General features: G+C 42.2%; 1 long non-coding RNA gene across 1 annotated transcript in view; it reads right to left on the minus strand.

The window, feature by feature from the left end:
- LOC149468719 (uncharacterized) overlaps positions 1 to 17,455 on the minus strand; it is a 44,242-nt gene extending 26,787 nt beyond the window's left edge. The window contains exon 1 of the long non-coding RNA XR_016311650.1: positions 17,261 to 17,455. This is a non-coding gene — a long non-coding RNA (uncharacterized LOC149468719). The remainder of the gene's footprint in view (positions 1 to 17,260) is intronic.
- Positions 17,456 to 17,586: the final 131 nt, after the last annotated feature.

Consider the following 17,586-nt stretch of genomic DNA (forward strand, 5'->3'; position numbering starts at 1 on the left):
GCACACTCACAGGACGCGCAAAGGTTTTGCGCAATGTATAGTAAAATGAAGGTCTGCCAATGGGTCCCTCTCAGGATAGGAATGGAATTAACCCGGGATAGATGGATGTCATCGGGAATATTCAACCGGAGGTCCCCTTTAAGGACACGGGTGGAGCCTCTTCAATATGGTAAGATGGTCACCAGGGAGAGCTCTGGGGGATTAAGTGCTCAGTACAGAGCAGAAGATGGAAATGCCCATAGTGTAGTATATTCATAAATGTTTAGTGAAAGATATGAACAAATGTACAAAAGGATATCTCCATACATGTGAAATGCCAAGCATGTATCAAAATGCTATATGATCAACAGCAGCAGCAAAATATGACGACAGCTATCCAGCTGCTATGAGCACTAACCAGCTGGTTAAGAATGATGGCCGCCGGACCTCCGTGATCCGGCGGCATGACGCCAAGGCTCGCAGGCTCCTCCAAAACTCCTGCTTTACTGATCTTTCTGATAACTAATTAGGAGGACATTATCTGCATAGATGAGCCCAGCTTAGGTTTCACAATGTTTATAAACCTAAAACTAGCACCTAAAGCTATCACCATGCCCAAACCTTGAGAAAAAGCCAAACCCCTTATATCACAAAAGGTTCCATGCTCCATCCCATACAGTCCTACTTCATTGCGTAAAGAGAAATTCAGCAAGAAATAAAACCATGAACACTTAATTGCCATGACAGGTTTTGAACTTTAGAACAAAAGTCTCTAACTTTGGGGGAATGGAGGCAATTTCAGTTTATGCAGTTACACTTACCCCCATCCCAAGCTAGATACCCTCATCTAGATACCTCTAATGCCTGATAATAATCACAGTTAGATGAATAAAATGATCTGATTACTGAAGTACATTTTTCAGCTCTCAACACCCATATCAGCTGTCATTCAGTCTGTGGAGCATGTGGCTCATGTAGTTTAACGAAGAAAAAAAAAGGTCAGTTTTTAACTAGAAATTATATGCATTTCTGACTTCTGTTCTGTTCACCTCAGATGTAGGCTCCATGTACACGGGACACTTCTGAACGATGGAAACTGACTGCTGGAAAACGTAGGTTAAAAAACGTCTGTTTAGAAATGAGAGTTTGCATTTAGAAGCCTTTTTTAAAGATAACCTCAGGAGACCTTCCAAAATGCCCAGAATGCACTGAAAAACAGTACAAAATTAACTATTTCAGACATTTTGAGAGAAATAGAGAGAGCAGAAGCAGAGAGAGCAGTATTTGTTGAGATTAGCTGTCATTTTATTCATTTTTTTGGGTGTTTGGATGTGTTACAGCTTATTTTTGTGCAGAAATGATTGCAGCAGTGTCTAACATATTTTATTTCATGCGAAACCTCAAAGTATGGTATACCAGGTCCATTTGAGTACCGGGAAAACGCTTTTGCATGCATTTTTCATGATGAAAAAAGGCTCTGGACAGCATCTGGAAATCGAAGAGTTAAAATTTTTTTCCAAACGCAAATGCTTATTAACGCGGTTAGCCGCGTTTAACGTTTGAAACGCTGATAAAATCTACTCCTGAATGCAAGTTTGGTGCATTAAAAAAAATGAATGTAAACGACAATGTGTACATGGACACATAGGAAAACATTAGGGAGAGTTCAGGGGCTGCTGAAAAAATGCAGAAAAGCTCCTAAATGTGAGCTTATCAGCTGCAGTGTACATGGAGCCTTAAAGTAAACCTTTTGTGAGAAAAGTATATAAACTGTTGCTTTCTGAAAATGTTGACTGTAGAGCCAAATCCAATGGCTTTAACGAGGTATGAATCATTTACCAGATTAGATGCTCTGACTTATTGGTTCCTGTTCAGCAAAATAGAAAATACTGATGCCATAGGACGGGCATAACAGAAGGCAAACTTTCAGAGGAACATTTTTAGAGTTTTATTAGCAGAACTGAGATTGTAGGATTGCTTGTAGATGTCACTAAGCTTGAGAGAACCATACCGGCGAGCATGCAAAAGCACTTTAAATCAGAACCCGACAAGTCAGACTGTTGAATATTTAGCAGAGATGGAACACGACAATGCATACAAACATCAGCTCTTAATGCACAGTGTAATGTATTTTAAAGCCAACCATGGCCCCACTCTGCAGCCTGTGCCATAACCAAACTGAAGGCCAAGTAGTTTTGTATATGCACCTATTTTCCTTTGCAAATAGAAACCTTATGGATAGAGTCAGTCATCTTTAGCCTTCCCTGAACATTACAAGGTGATTTACAGCTTAATACATTTTGGCTGATTTAAAGTCTCAATAAATCCTTATCATTAAAAACTATCAATAAGTACTGTGTTACATGCTGTTTATACTCATTCACTATGGGATTACTTTCTGTATTCTGCAAAAAACCTGGCTTATCCTGCTGTTCTCTATCTCCCTCGCCTGTCCATGTTCCCAATGCAGTTGGGGATTTTGCAAAGCAGATTTGGCAGCTACTGCACATGCTCAATTTTCAGTGAGTTTCTATGCTGAGCATTTCCTCCCTATCACATCTGAGTAGCCCATGTGACTATAGAGCCACACATGTGGGATTATATACAGGTAAATAACAGCCCTCCCTCCTCCTCCATGCCCACTAACCAGCTAAACACAATGGGGGTGAGATATTACTTCTTGACTGATGGAGGCTTTACCTCCCTGATATCCTAAGACACAGGCGAGAGGGACGTGAAACGGTCTGTGACTGGCAGAAATCTACCCACACCATGTTTTTAAAAAAATATTTAAAAATATTTAAGATTTGATTTCAAATATATAGTATGTTTGTATGACGATTTAAAACAGTTTATTGGTATTAATTATTTACTTTTACTCTGTATCCCAAAGGCTGTTTCCCAGCCTGCAGACAGGCTGTGAAAGAGCTGGGTCATGTGACAGTTGTAAGTTAATTAGGAAAAATATATATTTTTTTATTAAAATAATTACAGTGCCATCATCCACACACAGCAAGAGAAGGGATAATGTAAATGGAACAGTGTGTGTTTAGTATCACTTTAAGGATTTGGAGAATGTTCACACAACAAAAGTATGAATATTCACTTTAATTATACAATACTTTGTAAAGCAAAATCCTTTTTCCTGATTTTGTCTGCACATAAATGAGAAGATTCTCGGGTCTTCTATAAAATCAGCTCTTCTAGTAAATCAGCCCAAACGTACCAGCCAGAAACAAGACATTATTTATTTCAGGTACTTCTATAGAGCCATCAATGTACAGAATGCTTTTACATATATATTTTACATTCACATCAGTCCCTAACCCTCAAGGGGCGTACAATCTAAGGTCCCTAACCTACATTCATACATACACATACTAGGGACAATTTAGACAGGATCCAATTAATCTACCAGCATGTCTTTGGACTGTGGGAGGATACCAGAGTACCCTGAGGAAACCCACACAGGCACACGGAGAACATGCAAACTCCAGGCAGGTGGTGCTGTGGTTGGGATTCGAAGCAGTGACCCTAGAACTGCCAGGTGGAAGTGCTAACCATTAAAGTGATATTAAAGACAGTTAAAAAAAAAAACCAAAAAACATGTCATACTTATTTGCTCTGTGCAGTGGTTTTGCACAAAACAGCCCTGATCCTCCTTTTCTCAGGTCCCACGCTGGCGCTCTTGGCCCCTTCCTCCTGCTAGTGCCTCCAGAGCAAGCAGAATGCTATGGGGGCTCCCAAGTAGGCTCACTCCCACGCTGCTGCTCTGCGTTTCCAGTCACACACATAGAGCCACAGCTCAGCCCCGCCCCTCTCTATTCTCATTGGCTCACTGGCTCTGATCGACAGCAGTGGGAACCAATAGCTCTCGCTGCTATCTCAGCCAATGAGGGGGGATGGTCCCGAAAGAGCTGAGGCTCTTCTGCATATCGCTGTGTCACAATGGGTCTCTGGTAAGTATTAGGGGAGGCTGAGGGGGCTGCTGCACACAGAAGGTTTTTTTACCTGCATGCATAGTCTACTATGGAACTACCTGAGCCTAAACCAGGCAAGCTTTTACGGCAGGTTCAACAACATTACTGACACAAGCAACAAATTCAGGTAATTCTTACTACCACCACTTTGGCAGCAACAGATTCTTAAAGAACTATCAAAACAAGTGTCCTAGTGTCAAATCCTGTAAATATTGAAAAGATAAAAGGACCATACTGCTAAGTACGGTAAAGCATTGGATTCTTTGGGCACAGTAAGAGACCACACAATAAAATACATATAGCCATTTATTGACATAAAAGAATCATATGTCCATAATAGGACCCATATTACAAAAGATACTCTTCAAAAGAGACCATAAGAACAAAGCACATCAAGTTGAGCACAAAGCCCCCTTCATGTATAATAAAGGATAACCACTCAGCACAGTGTCAACATACATATATTTCAAAATACGGTCAACGCGTTTCGCCTGTGCATTTGGCTTCTTCAGGACCGTAGCTTGAATATGAGGGAGAGTAGCGCTACTGCATAAAGAAAATACTATATAATATACAAACATATAAATGTATATAAAGTAGACACGATATACATACAAGAAATGAGGCTGAGCTTATGTGAAGACCGTAAGTCGGTGGCATAGATGTCTAGAAGGCAGACATAGGGAACCAGGGCTGGAGGCGAGCCATACCTGAGCACAAAGGCCAACCTTAATATAAGGAATTCCTATAATAGGAAATATATAAAAATGTACCACCAGGAACAAATGTAAATAGAACTAAATGGTTTAAATTGGCCAGTACTCACAGAAAATATATAGATTATTGGTTTTCAGTACAGACAGAACAGGCTGATCTCCACAAGGACATAAGAAGGAAAGCGAATGGCTTGGACACTGGTGGGCCTGCAACAAAACCATATGTTAATAAGATAAGATAACCCAGATACTGTAAATGTACTTGCCATATAAGACAGGATACAAGTTACAACCCACCTGCATATCTGACTGGCAAGGGTAAAGTAGTGACCTGGTCACATAGGGAGGTAATCCCCCAACAAACTGCTATAAAGGTAGAACCTGTCAGAAGGAAACAGAACACGCCGCACCGGACACCCCCACCACACAACACATGGAGGGCCGCAGGGAAGCACTAGCTAAATCCAAGATGGCGCAGCATACATCCGCCCTAAATGGGCCCGTGCGGATGATGTCAGACGCACACATGGCCACAAGAAGCGGCGCGCATGCACTGAAGACCACTGCCACAAGCGCATTGACATAGAGCGGACGGAAGGTCTCCAGGAGAGGGGACAAAAAACGATTGCTCCGCAGTCACCATCCCAATAAGGGGGATGGCGGGCGGGCGTATATGCCCACCCCCAGACAAGAGGCCACCAACATCACTCCACAAGAGGACCGAAAGCCAGCAGATCAAGCAAAAAATACCTAAAATTACAATAACAAGGCATAACAAATAGCACTGCAATCTGGTATAGATATATATATATATATATATATATAATATTTTATAATAATATAATATATTATATACATTTATATATTTATTTTGTATTTTCTTTATGCAGTAGCACTACTCTCCCTCATATTCAAGCTACGGTCCTGAAAAAGCCAAAATGCAAGGTGAAACGCGTGGACCGTATTTTGAAATATATGTATGTTGTCACTATGTGCTGAGTGGTTATCCTTTATTATACATGAGGGGGGCTTTGTGCTCAACTTGATGTGCTTTGTTCTTATCGTCTCTTTTGAAGAGTATCTTTTGTAATATGGGTCCTATTATGGACATATGATTCTTTTATGTCAATAAATGGCTATATGTATTTTATTGTGTGGTCTCTTACTGTGCCCAAAGAATCCAATGCTTTACTGTACTTAGCAATTCGGTCCTTTTTCTTTTCAAGAACCTTGAAGTACCACCAGCTTGAAAAGGAACTCTGTACAAAATAAAGCCAACTTGTAGGTTAATCAGAATGCATTTAGCTGTGAAGGTGAAGAAAAGCTTTGGTACATCCAGGTGCCTACTTACAGACTCAGATCATCTTCATCTCACCCCAAAATTGCTAAAACCCAATGTCCAAACACCAAAAAGCAAAAAAGCCACAAAAAAAACCAAACATTTGCTGTATTACACATATTAAAATAGCAGGACTGTCTTGAAAAATATGGGACACCTCACAACTATGCAAAGAAGAGGGACAGTGTGGATACTAGTAAATGCGATGAACAAAAGGAGATTAGTACATCATTCAGGGTGTCAGGGTGAGAGGGGTAAAAAAAACAGGATGACTCCCTGGTTTAAAGAATGCGTTAATATGGTTGCTGCCACTTTTGACCTAAATGGTAGTTACCTGATGGCCTTGCTAATTCATGCTGAAAAAAAAACAAATTATACAGTGGATATTTGTGTACACTCAATCCACAGTCACCATTTTCCAGGTCTTTAATAAAATCAAGATTCCAAAATTCTATTAGTGCCATTTTTTCTTTCTTGCATACACAGAATATAACTGCTTACTAACATATATAGGCAAAGTTGATCCAGAGAATACTGCCTCTCGGGGGATCAGGAAGGAATTTGTTTTCCCCTGCAGGAGCAAATTGGATCATGCTTTGCTGGGTTTGTTTTGCCTTCCTCTGGATCAACTGTGGGTATAGGATCATAACTTTTTTTTTTTTTTTAATAGTTGAACTGGATGGACTTTTGTCTTTTTTCAGCCAGACTAACTATATAATTTTATTTATTAAGCAATATTTTTTTTAAATCATTCGGAGATATAAAATAAATAAAGTACAATATAGTCAGATAAAAATAATGAAAACATCCATATAATTAAGTGACAATCCCTAGACAGATATATTTTTGACAGCATCTGTCTATATAAAATATGAATTAGTCAATCGCATGCTGGTCTATCATATTTGATCATGAATTCATTTGTAACCTCTGTCTAGTGGTGAACAAAACTTTATAGATTGTAAACTCCCAAGAGCAGCACCCTCCAAGCCCTCTTGTCTTGAATTGTATTGCAACTCTACTGTCTTCCTCTATTTAGTAAAGTGCTGTGCAAAATGTTGGTATGAATCCTGTATAATAATAATAGATTTTTACAATCCTAGATTGTAAGCTCCAAGGATCAGGCCCTCCTATCCCTCTTGTATTGAACTGTATTGTTGCTGTATTGTCTCCCTTTATATTGTAAAGCGCTGAGCAAACTGTTGGCGCTATATAAATCCTGTATAATAATAGAATGAACTGTCATTTTGACTGAACAACCATAAATCTCTATTGCCATCTAGTGGTTATATCCAATATCACAAATATCCTGAAGATTAGTAAAATTGAATTGAACACTGGAAATGATCTTATTTGTTTATTTATTTCAGGTACTTATATAGCGCCGTCAATTTACGCAGCGCTTTACATACATATATTGTACATTCACATCAGTCCCTAACTCTCAAGGGGTGTACAATCTAAGGTCCCTAACTTACATTCATACATACGCATATTATGGCCAATTTAGACAGGATCCAATTAACCTACCAGCATGTCTTTGGAGTGTGGGAGGAAACTGGAGTACCCGGAGGAAACCCACACAGGCACACGGGGAACATGCAAACTCCAGGCAGGTGGTGCCATGGCTGGGATTCGAACCAACGACCCTAGTACTGCCATTCTAAGTGCTAACCATTTAGCCACTGTGCTGCTTTTAAATGATGGTTAGAGTGATAAATCATTATTACAAATGCCAGTTAGACGCAAATTAAATATTGGTTACTTCTGTGTATAGTAGAACAACTCCTTTTCTATCATGTGACAATGCTGGTGCATCAGTAGGAGTCCACAGTCCTGTGTACAGTTCTGACACAAATTTGTAGCTCACATAAGGCTTTCTTACCTAATTCTCAGAGGATTGCTGGTCCAGCATATGAGGAGGAAATAGTGAACACATTGTATGCTATTTAGAAGGGGAGGACGAAAGGGAAGGAGTTAGAGAGAGGGAAGGGGGTGTTAAAACTGCGGTCAATGGTTTTTATTTTTCTACAGTCTGTGTCTTTTTCTTCAACATCCTGTGCTGTAGACAAGATATGAGAGAATATTTTTCCAATGTGAGGGAATTCCCCTCCTAGACGGTTGAAATTGTAACAAATGTCCTCATTGAAAGATTTCCCCTCTATCCTGTTCTGATGAAAATGTAAAAGTTTAGGACTTACCCTCACTTTCAGACCATGATTAGACAAGGTCAATCTTCCTAACAGGGGCACATACAGCATTAAAGTGATTAAAAAGGTATTTTTTTTAAAATAACAAACATATCATACTTACCTGCTCTCTGCAATAGGTTTGAACAAAGCAGGTGAGTGATTGACCTGGTCTTCTTAAGTCCCCTGCTAGTGCTCCTCCCCTCTGCCGAGTGCCCCCACAGCAAGCTGCTTGCTATGGGGGCACCCATGTGTGCTCATTCCAGAGCAGCTTCTGTGTGTCCATTGACAAACACACAACGTGGTTTGGCCCCACCCCCACTTTCTCCTAATGGTCTGTGATCGACAGCCGCAGGAGCCAATGATTCCTGCTGCTGCCTCTCTGTCCAATGAGGAGGGAGAGGGCCGGGAGAGCAGCAGTTCTTGTGCACATTGTTGGATCAAAATCGGGCTCAAGTAAGTATTTAGGGGCTGCTTGCAGAACGTTTTTTACCTTAATGCATAGAATGCATTAAGGTAAAAAAAAACCTTGCACCTTTAGACCTACTTTAAAAACTTGACAGTGGTTTTAACAACTCCCTACTAAAAAAAAACAAAAAACATTTTTTCTTTAGTTCTACATAAGCTATCCCCTTACTTTGCCTTGCAATATCCCACATTTTATTATTTTTTTAAAAGTCATGTAAAGCTGCACACACCACCTAAATCCTTATTGTAATCTATCAATTTAAAAAGATGTATTCGACGTACCAGTGCTCCTGAAAGCCAGGGAAAATAAGCTTTACAATCAGCTACCTCAACAGGCAGTAGGAACTGATCACTAATTCTAATATATGAAAGAAAATCCTGTGAGCTGCTACACTGAGTGCAAATACCAAATTGTATATATACTAATGAAATTGTGAAACGCTCACACCATACACATACCCATACAAATGTGTTATATACAATAAAATTACAATCTGGTGCCGTGCTCCACTCACAATGAAATTAATGAAATGGTAGAATGGTTGCGCTGTCCAATGGATTTGGGTCTCCTTCACTGTCCTAGTGATCCTCCTCCATCAGATCAATGCCAAAAAAATGACCAAAACATTTATTTATTTATAAGACATATATTAGCACTTTGTACAAAGTGTCTCCCAAAGAATGCCGCTATTGGTGTGTATATAACATTTGTTCATCCGCAGCCAGCTGAAAACTCTACTATCTTCCGAGTGTCGTGATGTCAAAGCCCCTCCCCTACGCGTTACTCCACAAAGTCACGTGGCTTCATCAGGGGGAAAGATTGGGCGGTACGGCGCTCATCTCTTATATATATATATATATATATATATATATATATATATATATATATATATATGAGATCAACCTTGGTGCCATTTTGTTGTAGCCTATATGGAAGTGGCCATTTCTCCTTAGCCCGGTACTTATTTAATGGACTCCGATATAAATCTTATACAACAAAGACATTTTAACACAAATTGCAATCCTTTATCAGTGGCGCTTTCTAGTGCAATGTATCCTATATTATATGAATCCTATTATTTAGACTATGTATACAATCAATGTGTGATACCTCTGCCTGTACACTAAGCCTAGCATCTACAATACCATAACTTTACTCCATACTATGGAAACATCACACATAAAGTACATGTATTCAATGGGTTATGTGCAATACACCAGAATATCCCATGTAAATGTGCATACAATGTTTGATACAGATGTAATATACAAAAATTGTAAAATCACAATTGCAAAATAAAATAAAATAAAAATATTTTTTAAAAATAAAATAAAAATAACTACACTTATACAGGGGGGAGTTGGTGTTAATACCCCACCTTCAATATCCTTCTTATTTATATGTAAACAAGATGCAAGCATTAGGACTTAAAAGTCACCTGCAATGTAAGAATAGTAGTCTATATTAAATATTCTATATTATTTTATTAAAATCATGTATTATTAATTAAACAGGTCAAGTCAAATTCTTTATTTAAACCTAGAGGTGCTAAACTCTTCATTTTATGAATCCACCTCGATTTGTTTTTGCTGAGTTCCACAATGTTGTTATCTCCCTTCCAGTGGCTAGTATGTTTCTCTATACCCCCAAATTGTAGTTGCCTGGCATCTTTGTTGTGCATTGTCTGAAAATATAGTGATAGATAATCTATCACTACATTTTCGCACAATGCACAACAAAGAAGACCTGTTTCATTAGTAATACATGATTTTATTAAAATAATACTTAATATAGACTACTATTCTTACTAGTCCCCCTCCCCCATAGTGACTTCTATTAGATCAGAAAGAGCCCCCCCTTATATTAATGCCCCTACCCATAGACTGAATTGCTGGTGGGACTCAGGAGCAGCTGCAAGCGGGTAAGTGTCTGAAGCTGGGAGCCGCAGTTGGGGAGCAGAGCTGGGAGGTGGAGCGGCTGTGGCTCTAGGCCTACTTTCCTCCCCTCCAGTGTGTGCAGGGTGCAAAGGAGATCACTGAGGTGGGAAGGGGAGGGTGCCCGGCAGGGGAGAAGGCAGAGACCACAGGAAGGCAGGTACCTGGGGTGTCTCCTCGCACCTGGTGAGCAGAATTCAGCCCACTCCTGGGCTCACTGTCAGCTCCTCCATATACCATCCTCACCATCTTCCTGGCCAGCCAATCAAAGAAACCGCCATTCCAAGGTCCGCTCCTGTTTGAGGAAGGGTCAAAAGGGGGCAGGAAGCTCCGGTAAATGGAGAGGGGGGGAGGCTGACAGGCTGCCCAATCATCGCTTCCCCCATGCAAGGTAGGCATATGATATGCGGCCCATGGAGGAGAGAAGGTGATGGAGCTCAGTGGGCGCATGCCCGAGGAGTTGCATAGTGTCAGCAGTGGACTGGTGGGAGCCCAGGCACCAGGACGTGCTTTCTAGCTCCCAGGATTTGTTGTACCCTGATCTAGGGGGTATGCGATCACTTATAAAACAGGGGAAAAGGGTATTTATAATGTTTTCTATATCTATACACAGATGTTTTACCTTTCATTTCTATTTCTAACTGAATGGGTTGTTTTACAAGGTGAGGGAATACATATACTTTAATAATGGCCGTTGCTGGTCCTCTTAAAGCGGAGCTCCACCCAAAAGGGGAAGTTCCGCTTTAAGCCTTTGTCCCCCGCTCCCCATTAAGGATTGGAATCTTTGGGGACAGGTGCCCAAATTTGACAGGTACCCGCTCCCACTTCCGCTGCAATCGCCTAGGCGATGGAAAGCAGAAGTCGTCCTCCCCCCTGTAGTCTTCTGGGACACGTGACAGGTCCCAGAAGACTACAGGGCCATTCACAAAGTGCAGCACTTTTCATGCATGCGCAGTGGGCACCGGGCTGTGAGGCCACAAGCTGTAGTTGGATAATGTGATCAGGTTTCATGTTGCACTTGAAATATGGATGTAACATGAAACATGGTCACAAGAGTGGGCTTAGGCTTTAATTCATGCGGTTTCTTGGAGACATTTAAAAGTTTATTCTAAAGAAAATTGCTGTGTGAATTGCCATAGCATTCACACAGCCATCACAAGTAATCCCTGTAGTGTGTGTAATATGTTTTGTTTACTGTGATTGTCAGCTCTATCTAGAGGTCATAATGCAGTATTTTCCTGATGGAGGTGTTTCAGGAAAATACTGCGTTATAGCCACCAGAGGGAGCAGATGATCATAGAAAAAACCAGAGACTTATTATGAGGGTTACTTGTGATGCTGTACAAATGCAGAGGTATACATACACCATTTTTATTAATAAACAGATCACTCCGATTTGATATACTTACTGAAAAAAAAGCTAAAAGAATGCTTTTGACTACAGATATATGAAAAGGCCGTCAGCTGTCTTCTTAAGGCTTTTTAACATGAGCTGCATCTCCCTGCATTTTACAACACAAAAAAATGTAGGATAATGCACAGAGCAACACTTTCTTATAGGGCATGCTCTTCATGTTCCTATTTATCTGCTGCACTGAGGAAAAAAAACAACGTGATGCACTGCACGCAGGTCCTATTACAGTCAATTAAATGAAATTATTTTAAAATGTTGCTTTTGAAACCACATGACCACACAATACTGCATGCATCATCACGTGAACACCCTTGATTTACAGCAATAAAGGCTAAAACCTAGGTGCGACCCACAGGAATTATTATCATCATACAGGTGAGACATGACATGGCTGTGATCACTCCTAAGGCAACAGTAAACAATGAGGGAGTTACCAGCATGACAAATATACAGTATATTCTCCTTAGGTGCTCCATGTTTTATGTCAAAGAGTAAATAAGAAAGTTCTCTTGTTGTTCTGCTATACCTTCCCTTTCCAAATCATTGCAAAGCACTTTCATTTTTTATAGCAAGCAGCAGAAACAGTTTAAATAAGAAATCCAGGAAGAATAAAAAGTAAACACCAATTAAAACTGACCACTGGGAAAAACTAAACGTCTTCCCTTGCAGTGAGGCTGTGCCTGCACTGCAAGGGTTAAGAGCCCATTTACCCTTCTGTGACTTGGACATCAAAGTCGCATGACAAGTCATACAACATGTTTTCCACTGATAACCATTCAAATATGTGCAACTTAAAGTTGCAGCAACCTCAAAGTAGTTCATGCACTACTTTGGTCCGACTTTCATGCAACGTGAGGGCCATAGACTTCAATGTTATCCCTCAAAAGTTACATGAAAGTCATACTTGAATGTTTTATATGCAACAGTGGGTCCAACTTTGCAGAGGGACAAGCAACATCCAAGTCGCACCCATCAAGTTGTGTCAAAGTTGCAATTCAAAGTCACATGACTTTGGCATCATACAAGTGTGAATGGAGCCTTAAACAAAAAACAGCCGTTAAGAGAGGGATCAGGTACAGCAGTTTTATTTACCCAAAATTCTGCTCCATCAGGCTCCTCCAAGCTTCAACCTGCTCCTCGCACACTCTTTTCCCCTGCACACTGGCAGCCTTAAGTCCTCTGCCATCAAGACTGATGCAGGGTCCATAGCCCTTGATAGGGCATCAAGGGACAATCCACTACTAGAGCATGGAGGAGCGCCATCTGCCAGGAGAGTGGAGGATCAGGTCATGATGCTTTTCTCCTCCCCTTGAACGGAAACAAGCAACTAACCCTTGTAGTGTAGGCACAGCCCCACTGCAAGGAAAGGCTTTTAGGCTAGGTTCACAAATGTGTGGGTGGTACCGCTGTGGATCCGCACGTAAAACCGTGCAACCGCACCACCCGCACAGAGAAATGCAGACCCGTGCGCGGGTACCATTAGTTCCAATGACACGCCGCCCGCACTGGAAAACGCAAACGTACTGGGAACCGAGGTTCCCGTGCAGACTGTGTTTTGAGAAGAAGTGCAGGGACTTCTTCCCTGCGTGTCACAGGGCAAGGGAGTCCATTCAAATGAATGGGCTCTCGTGCCCACACAAAACGTGGCCCGCACAGCCGCATATTTGAACCGGGGCTGAGTGTTTGAGGAGTTGGGCTTTAATATGCAAGTTATCCTTTTCAGAAAAAATTAAAAGGTGAACTAATACTGCATACCCTCCCCACCCCACAGTCCCTGCTGTACTTACTTCTGTGGGTGATAAGCGGTCAGTGCCTACACAAACGATGTAGAGGTCTGGTGGGGTGTGAAATCCAAGCTCTTCTCCCCCTTCTTCATGTAATGCTTTTGGGACAACATGCAGACAGACGGTACGGGTACAATACAATTCAATACAAGAGGAATCAGAGGGCCCTGCATGGATCAGAGTGATTCTGTTAGATCAGTGCCAGCACATGGGCTACACCGGTTGTGTGGGCACTGACAACTTATCACCATTGCAGGTAAGTAGTACATTGAGGAGCTGGGTGGGGGTGGGCAGGTTGTACAGTATTAGTTCACCTTTTCATTGTTTTATGAACTAACCCTTAAGGCAGTCATTAAAGTGGTAATAAAGTCCCTATCTTAATTTGTACCTACAGGTGAGCTGACAATCAGGCTCGCCTGTAGTACAATGAATATCTCCTAAGGCTTGGTTCCATCTGTGTGGGTGGTGCCGCTGCAAATCCGCGCAAAAATCCATGCAACCACACCACCCGCACAGAGGAATGCGGACCAGCGGGCAGGTGCCATTAGTTCTAATGGCACGCTGCCCACACTGGAAATCGCAACTGAGCTGAACTGAGGTTCCTGTGCGGGCTGCGTTTTTAGAAGCAGTGCAGGGACTTCTTCCCTGCATGTCACGGGGCACAGGAGTCCATTCAAATGAATGGGCTCTCGTGCCCACGCAAAACGCTGCCCGCACGGCAGCATATATGTGAACCGGGGCTAAACGCGTGCCGCTTACGAGATATTCACATCGGGAACAGCTGATGCCATCACCCACGCATGCGAGGTGACGCTCTTCATTCAGGGAACATAGTATGCGTTTGCATGCAGAGCGCCATGCTGCTGCCAGGGCTCCCATGTGCATGCGTGGAGTGGCATTAACGGCCTGTGAACCTGGAAAGAAGGCAGGATGAAGATAAAAGCTCTGAGGGAGCCGCGACAGCGCTGCGCTGGATGGCTCTGTGCGCAGGTAAGTCTGCCATAATGTGCTAGCATGCGGTACATTATGGGGTGAACCGGTGGGGACCCCTTTGTTTTTTTTGGGAGGTTTACGATCGCTTTTAAATGCAACTTGTGTAAAGCACTTGAATCCAGCTTGGTATAGGCCTCTTGCCCTGAAAAGTAGAACTAAGACTTGGAAAGGGAGAGGCAGAGCTAGGAACCAGTCATATCTGATCCCCTGCACATGTGCCTAATGCAGGCCATACAAGGATGGTGCCACCATTGATTTAGAAATTTGACCAACAAATCCTTTAATTTCATCTCATGTTGCTACAGAAAAGAATTTTCGTGGCCAAGAATTTTCTTTTTTTTTCCAGGTTGCACCTCATGCTCATTTCTTTTTCAATTACATTTCTCGCACACCTCTCCCATCATTGATTAGAATATCGTTTGTTTTTCAAAAAACTTCCAACATGCCCGATCACTCAACTTTGATAGTCGCTCGAAAATCATCCGTTGCTGTGGCCCACTAATGGTGCGAAATTCGAATAAATATGCTTAGAAACGATTTTCAAAAGAAAATTCTTTCTGGTATAGCCTGCTTAAGGCCTCATTCACATGGGTGCTGGCACAGCACCCATGTGACTGAGTCCTAAAATGAACATACTGCCAGGAGGAGAGAGCAGAATGATGACCCTATCAGTCTTCTGCTGTCCACAGACTGAGGGTGGGGAGGTGATCTAGATTTAGGGTTGCCACCTCATCCCTTTAAAACCGAAAATATATTAATTACACAGGTTTTGGGGCTGCTTGAGGTCCCCACCTTTCTATAGCAGAACTACTGCTACAGGGCTGCACAAAATCATGTATATACAGTATAACTGATTTTGCATTTCCAGGTGGGGGGCCATGCCGCACCGCCATTGGTGGCTACAGATGTCGATCACCGGGTCCCAGACATAGTTTCCCCACCGGCACCCGGTGATCTCCGAGGAACAGTGACAGGGGAGAGACCTGTGTGTAAACAACACAGGTCTCTCTCCTGCCAGCAGTAACATGCTGCTGTGTACTCCTCTGCAGAGCAGAGAAATACACAGTAGCATGTTTCCCTAGTAAAACACACACAGCACATACAATAAAACACAGCACAGCACACAGTTAACCCTTTGATTGCCCAGAAGTTAACCCCTTCATGCCCAGTCAGTGCTTTTTATTAGCACTGATCACTGTATTAGTGTCATTGGGATGCCAGTGGCAGTTAGTCAGTTCCCCCCCAGTGTCAGAATGTCTGCCACAGTTCCATTATAAGTCGCTGATCGCCGCCATTATTAGTCTAAAAAAAAAAATTCCAACATATTTACCACCTTTTGTAGATGCTATCATTTCACGTACACCAATTAAATTACACATATTGGGATTTTTTTTTTTAGCAAAGACATGTCGCAGAATACATTTTGGCCTACATTTATGAAGACATTTTACTTTTTTACATTTTCTTACTGGATATGTTTGATAGCAAAAAGTCAAAAATATTGTTTTTCTTTTTCAAAGTTGTCGGTCTTCTTTTGTTTACAGCACAAAAAATAAAAAAACGCAGAGGTGATCAAATATCTCCAAAAGAAAGCTCTATTGGTGGTAAAAAAAAAAGGACATAAATTTCATTAGGGTGCAGAGTTGCATGACTGCGCAATTGTCAGTTAAAGTAACGCATCGTATTGCAAAAAATGGCCTGGTCAGGAAGGGGAGGGGAAATCCTCTGAAGGGCAAGAAGATAATATGTGTTCAGGTTTAAAGGGATGAGGTGACAACCCTAGATGCATTGCTCTTGATGTCAGCGTCACATAGATATGCAGTGCCACAGGGGTGGCCTTTAACACTGGGCTGATGCCTAAATGGATCCATTGATCTGTGTTGGGATCACTCAGTGCTTTCAGCGCAGTGACCGAGCTGTCATCATTTACACTGTGATCACTGCGATGGCCAATCACAGGACTAGAAAGCCCACCCATGGCTCTTGAAGGGCTGGCAGCAAGGGGTTAAAGTAGAGAAGACCTGCCTGCTGCAGCCACTGTACAGGGATGACCCCTGCTACAATCCAAGGACTTCCATTACAAAATACACCTCATGATGTATGAATGACCACACAGTTGCAATGCTCTTCCCAGAGTCCAGCTTCAGGCTGGCACATTGTATTACAGCTGACTCCATGTTCTCCTGAACCACCTCCATTGCCTCACAACAAGGGCTGTCCATTGAAGGAAGCACACTTTCCATTGCTCTTGTCTTGAAGGGGTTAATGGGTGACATCACTGTCCATGCATACAGAACTGGGCACTAGCTGCCCCCATTCACTGACTGAGCCTGTACATGACCCCTCCCCCAATCCTGAGCCCACCACCCCCTGATGGATGACCCCTCCCCCAGTCCTCAGCCCACCACCACCACCACCCTCCCATGAATGACCCCTCCCCCCAGTCCTCAGCCCACCACCCACCTCCGACTCCGCGGACAGCAGGCACGCATCAGTTCCTCCAGGGCGATCATAAGGCTTCTGTGAAGCGTGTCCTCCTCGGCTGCCGTAGCAGCTAGTCCGTGGGCGAAAGCCCGCCTCCCATTGGTCACGAGAAAATTGGCGCCAAGTTTTCCATCCCCTCACATAGTTTTTGGCTGTGCTCAGAGGCTTGGTGAACTCTGGTCGGCCATGTTACTTGTGGGTAAGATATACCGGCGTAGAGTACTAAGAAAGCGTTTACAAAGAAAAAAAATAATGATCTCTATTACTAAGTATAGGCGTTGCGTGCTATGTAGTAAAAATATGAC

This window comes from Staurois parvus, unplaced genomic scaffold (assembly GCF_062004578.1).
Source record: "Staurois parvus isolate SC_StPar_1 unplaced genomic scaffold, SC_StPar_1.0 ptg000081l, whole genome shotgun sequence".
Taxonomy (NCBI): Eukaryota; Metazoa; Chordata; class Amphibia; order Anura; family Ranidae; genus Staurois; species Staurois parvus.